At 39.6% G+C, this 5739-nt stretch overlaps 1 long non-coding RNA gene across 1 annotated transcript; it reads left to right on the top strand.

Moving 5' to 3' along the window:
* Positions 1 to 6: 6 nt before the first annotated feature.
* On the top strand, positions 7 to 5524 carry LOC145719786 (uncharacterized). Its single transcript, XR_014142607.1, has 2 exons — positions 7 to 697; positions 4095 to 5524. It is a non-coding gene; the product is annotated as an uncharacterized LOC145719786 (long non-coding RNA).
* The last annotated feature ends 215 nt before the right edge of the window (positions 5525 to 5739 follow it).

Here is a 5739-nt window from a genome sequence, read left to right as displayed (position 1 = left end):
AAGAATAATCAACTTCCTAGGAGTATAGTTGTTTTAATTTTCCATGAAAAATTTGATTTAGGAGTTAATTTCATAGTATCCATCTAAACCCTACATTTACTCTCTCACAATGATTTCACTTTTCAGTCTCAGTATTATATTTCCAGTAGACTTTTTAATTAAAAAAAAACAAAACTGTGGTTGATAATAACCGCCCATTTCTGCTAGCATATACTTCTGTCCTGATCTAGAACCTCTCAGTCAAGATGACAGGATTACAGGCTTAAATTGGCTGCTATATAGTCAGAGGCCACAACAAACCTATTAAGTATGAGTAAATGATTACTTTTTCTTGGTAGTTATTCTTAACAGATTGAACTATACATGAGCCTAATATTGGGCTTCTTTTAAATAATTTATAACTCAGAGCTACTAATTAGCTTATTATATGCAGCCAGTTAGATTCTTGTTCTTTAATACAAGTTTTGAACTTACTTGATTCAGTCACTTTTCAGGTGCCTTAATGTTTTGAAATAAACTAGTTTTGGAAGCTAGTTGTGGCCCTTGGATACCCTGCAGTAATTATTTCTTCCTTCTGTCTGCCTTGTTTTGGGGGTGGCCCCCTAAGGTCACATTGGAATCGCTGTTCCTGATGTACATGGTGCTTGTAAAAGATTTGAAGAGCTGGGAGTCAAATTTGTGAAGAAACCTGACGATGGTGAGTTTGCTGCTTGCTTTCTCCTGGCTTCTCTTCAGTTACATAACATTTACGAAGCAACCACGGAGGCTACTGTTGTAGTCAGTCCCTCTGGTTGCAAGTAACTTTGAAGAAGTCCACTTCAGCCAGCATAAGGAGAACAGAGGAATGGAAAAATACCCAGGTATCTTAGGGAACTAAAACAGCAAGTAGGGCAGCTTGACAAGGGACTAGATGCAGAGTCTGGAGAGCCATCAAAAACCTAGGCTCTCTCCCCACCCTTTGACCTTACCATATTCTCTCACTGGCCACTGGTTTTCACTATTTCAGGGTGTATCTAGCCACCCCAAAATAAGTTCCTTAAAGCCTATGTTATCTGATTTTAATATAATGACACCACATCTCCTTAGTTAATAAATGGCTGGTCTTTGATTTTTATCCTTCTACAACCTTTGCATGTCCTTATGTTTTAGGTGTATGTCTAGAAATAGTGTATATATCTAGATTTTGTTGGATTTATATGTATTATAATTATTCTACTTAGATCTGTTTCTGCCAGCATATTATTTCAATTTTTATTTGAAACATTTCACATTTCATTTTAATCCTTTTCTTTTTTTCAATTAAGAGATTTGATATCCAGATACCCTCCCAGACCGGGATATTACTGATTAATTTTTTTCTTTTTCTTTGGCCTTGGCTTTTATTTTATTTTTTATTTTTAAGTTATCTCTACCCCCAACCTGGGGCTCAAACTTACAATCCCGAGTCAGGAGTTGCATGCTCTATTAACTGAGCAAGCCAGGTGCCCCCTGGCCTTGGCTTTTTTTTTTTTTTTTATATATATATCAAAGGCCTTTTCTCTGTGTATCTCTTGCAGCATCTTTTGGGTTTTTCTGTCTTTCTATTAAGTATCTCAACCAAAACTGTTTTCAGAGGGTTTTTTGTGAGGCAAAACTTTTGAGACTTTGTATGCCTCAGACCCGTATCTTTGTATATGAATGGCAGTTTTGTTGAATATAAAATCTTAGGTTTATTCTCCTTTGATCTTGAAAATACAACTCCATGGTCTTATTTTTCTATCCGGTGTTGCTATTGAAAAATCTGCTGATTCAGGTTATCTTCTGTTTTGTTCTGGAAGCTTTTGTTATATTTGTTATTTCTTTGTTCTTTGTAGGAGATTTCCTCACACTAGCATACCAATTAGCTAATTTTTCCTCAAATGTATCTGTTCTGATAGTCATCTTTTGTGTTCTCATCTATTGTATTCTTAATTTCAGCTATTATAATTTTGATCCCTAGTTTTTGCTCAGTTCCTTAAATGTTTTCTTGTTCTTGTTTCATATTGGTTATAGTTCATACTATTCATCACTTTTACATGTTTTAATAGCTCTTGGTCTGTTGGTTTAATATTTGTTCTTCTGTTTGAATCTATAATCCGTTTGTTTTATGGTTATGTTCCTCAAGTTCTTGTTACTTTGATCTCTGAGGAGTTGTTGTCATTGCAACTCTTACTATTCCAATGCATCAGGCAGTGTGAAAGGGGGGAGGCTAGACCCCAGTCTTTAACAGCCCCCATGCTCTCAGGAAGATGGGCCAGGCAGAGATCCCTAGGTAGGCCCCTGAAAACGAGAGTTAAACACCTTGCATTCTGCAGAACAGCTCTTCCGTCACATCTTCTTCCCCTCTGTCCCTCAGAGAGAAGGAGTCTTCGTAGGAGACACTTCCTTCTGAGATGCTCATTCCCTAACCCTGATTGTGTGGAAAGTGAAGGCTGGGGAGATCGGTTGGTTCTCACCTGTTTTTGTCAGTTCCTCACAGGTGTAAGACTTCTGTGCTGCCCTCATTTACTCCTGAGGGCATCGGAACTAGTCGTGTGAACCCCCCTGGTGTGGGGGCAGGAGCTGATGCCCAAGGCACTGGGAGGAGCAAGACCCAAAGTAACAAATCCCCTTCTGTTTATTCTCCCACGGCCATGATGGACTGCCTTCTGGTCCAGGCCCAAACTACCCATTTCCACACGGACCAGGTTAAAACAGTCACCCCATCCCCACTTCTTCCTCTCCCCAGTCATCACCCCAGTTCTCACTTTTTTTTTTTTTTTTTCATTTTCCATATATGTTCCTCTGGGGTTGATCTTGGGGAAAAGAGCCAGAGAGAGATAGGAGTCAAACTAATTTAAAATCTTGGTCCCAAAATAGATTGCTGAGGTCACATTTTTCCATTTAAGCAAACAACTCTACTACTAGACCTATTAGCCTCTCAATCCCAGTTGTGAATTCCTGGGAGAAAGACTGATTGACAGCTTGAGTGACCTAGAATAGTGTTTAAAGAGTTCGTTATGACCCAAGCCTCTGGGTCTTTTGGCTGTGTGGGTATGCCATGCTACCTGCTTTCACCTCCCTATTCTCTTTTCCTGTTTAAAGTAAGACAGCCTCCCGGGGTGCCTGGGTGGCACAGTCAGTTAGGCATCTGACTCTTGGTTTTGGCTCAGGTCATGATCTCAGAGTCCTGGGATCAAGCCCTGCATCAGGCTCCATTGTCAGCATGGGAGTCTGCTTGAGATTCTCTCCCTCTCCTTCTGCCCCTCCCCCTGCTTGCACACACTCTCTCTCTCTCTCAAATAATAAATAAAATCTTAAAAAAATAAAATAAGACAATCTCTTTGACTACTCAACAGGTAGCATGAAATTCATCATGAAGGTGAAGTAAAAATCTGATGCTTATAACTGCAGCCAGTTACACAGTTTATTTCAGGAGAGCTGGTTCCCAGCTATGTGTAGAAGATACATGTTAGTCGTTCTGAAAAGCATGCATTTGGGCAACACTGACAATAGAATTGTCTAAAGTTAAAACTATAAACAAAATAGAGACGAACCATGAGAGACAATGGACTCTGAAAAACAAACTGAGGGTTCTAGAGGGGAGGGGGGTGGGAGGATGGGTTAGCCTGGTGATGGGTATTAAAGAGGGCACGTTCTGCATGGAGCACTGGGTGTTATATGCAAACAATGAATCATGGAACACTACATCAAAAACTAATGATGTAATGTATGGTGATTAACATAACAAAAAATTAAAAAACTATAAACAAAATAATGTACTTTGTCAAAATGCAAATTAACATTTGGATTAATAAAAAATATTAATTTTAGGGGCGCCTGGGTAGCTCAGTTGTTAAGCGTCTGCCTTCGGCTCAGGTCACGATCCCAGGGTCCTGGGATCGAGCCCCGCATTGGGCTCCCTGCTCCGCAGGAAGCCTGCTTCTCCCTCTCCCATTCCCCCTGCTTGTGTTCCCTCTCTCGCTGTGTCTCTCTCTGTCAAATAAATAAAATCTTAAAAAATATATATAAATATATATATTAATTTTAGATTTTAAAAAAGTCTCTTTTATAATGAAATTCATTTCATCTTACAGGTAAAATGAAAGGCCTGGCATTTATCCAAGATCCCGATGGCTACTGGATTGAAATTTTGAATCCTAACAAAATGACAACTATTATTTAGTTCTGTGAGAATACTGCTTTGCGATATCAGTGAAGACCTTGTGGGAGGTAAAAAAGGAAATGGTGTGATTCAAGATATTCAGATAACAGAAACATCTAGGACTGAAGAATCATTGTCCCAATTAAGATTATTCTGAAGTCCATTCCCCTTTCCTATTTCAGCTATGTTTTTCACCTAACTGTTCAGTCATTGTGATTTTAAAGTAGTGCTTTGCCTTATGTCCTTAAATGTAGTTAAATAACTTTACTTTTTAAGGTAATAATTAGAACGGTTCCCTTCAGAGGCTGCATTTGCCTTCTTTCTCCTAAATGTGATTTCTCTACAAGTCTGCCTTTGAATCATCATTCCCAAAAAAAAAAAAAAATTAACAAGTTTTTGTTGTGGTTACCTTCAGGTGTTTCAGTTCCTCAGAAATAAGTTTTCTCAGTGAAAAGTAAAGAACACTGAACAAAAATGAAACCTCATGTATACTTCAAATAGCAAGTCAGAATCAGACTGACAAGGATGTTGATAGAAAAACTAATTTCTTCTTACTTACAAAGTACTTTCAAAGTTCAAGGACTAACCTCTTTATTTGGGGATGGGGCGGTGGATGGGAAGAATATTTACTGGGTATACAGACACTGGGCTAGGCTGTCACATACCTCATTTAATCCTCCCAGCTATCCTCTATCCTGTGAGAAAGAAGGCAGGCTAGACATGTAAAATAACTTTAATGAATTAAGGCAATATAAATGGGCTCAAGTATTCGAGATCTGATTCTCATTTTTAGTATTTAGATTGCACTTCACAAATTAGTACCTCACAAGACCTCCTCCACTCGCCTCTGCTGTGAAAACCTCGGTGAGTTCGAACGTGGTCCTCTCAGTCGTAGGGACTGAGCACTGAAAAGAGGGAAGGGGCAGTAGAGGAAGTCTGTAGCACACAACTGTTCTGGGGACACCTGCTAATTCCTGGACAAGCCGTGCCTGTGTCACTTGTGAAGAGCTCCTACCCCAAGGTCTTCCTGATGCCAGTAATCATTTAGGATAAATGATGTTCAGTGATAACATTACTGGGTTATCAGGAATCAGCTCAATGGTCTTCCTTGCCATGATTGATATTTATGGGTTTTAAAAAATCAAACTGATTTTGACAATCTCATGGCCCACAGAAATAAGAACATCCAGTTTGTGGTTTGCCTAACACTTAGATTTTTGGAAGACCTTTGGGTAGGCTGTGCCGACGATGCTTACACTGCTAGAAGCACTTGACATTTCCTTTTTGGATGGAATGGATTATGTGAGCAATTCAAACAAATAGCAGTACTTATAGACGAAAATAAAATAAAATTTCAAATAAGACTGTTTCATTTGTGAACTGTCCAGCATATTCTTTTTAAAAAAGAGTCTGAAATGGGGCACCTGGGTGGCTCAGTCGGTTGGGCATCCGACTCTTGGTTTCAGCTCAGGTCCTGATCTCATGGGTCCTGGATCGAGCCCCAAGTCACCTCCGCACTTAGCAGGGAGTCTGCTTGAGGATTCCTTCCCTCTGCCCCTCCCCCCCACTCTCATGTG

The sequence above is a fragment of the Leptonychotes weddellii genome, unplaced genomic scaffold, assembly GCF_054177405.1.
Source record: "Leptonychotes weddellii isolate Sample4059 unplaced genomic scaffold, ASM5417740v2 HiC_scaffold_7128, whole genome shotgun sequence".
Lineage (NCBI taxonomy): Eukaryota > Metazoa > Chordata > Mammalia > Carnivora > Phocidae > Leptonychotes > Leptonychotes weddellii.
Note: the sequence above shows the minus strand (reverse complement) of the source record. Positions and strands in the feature narration are given on the sequence as shown.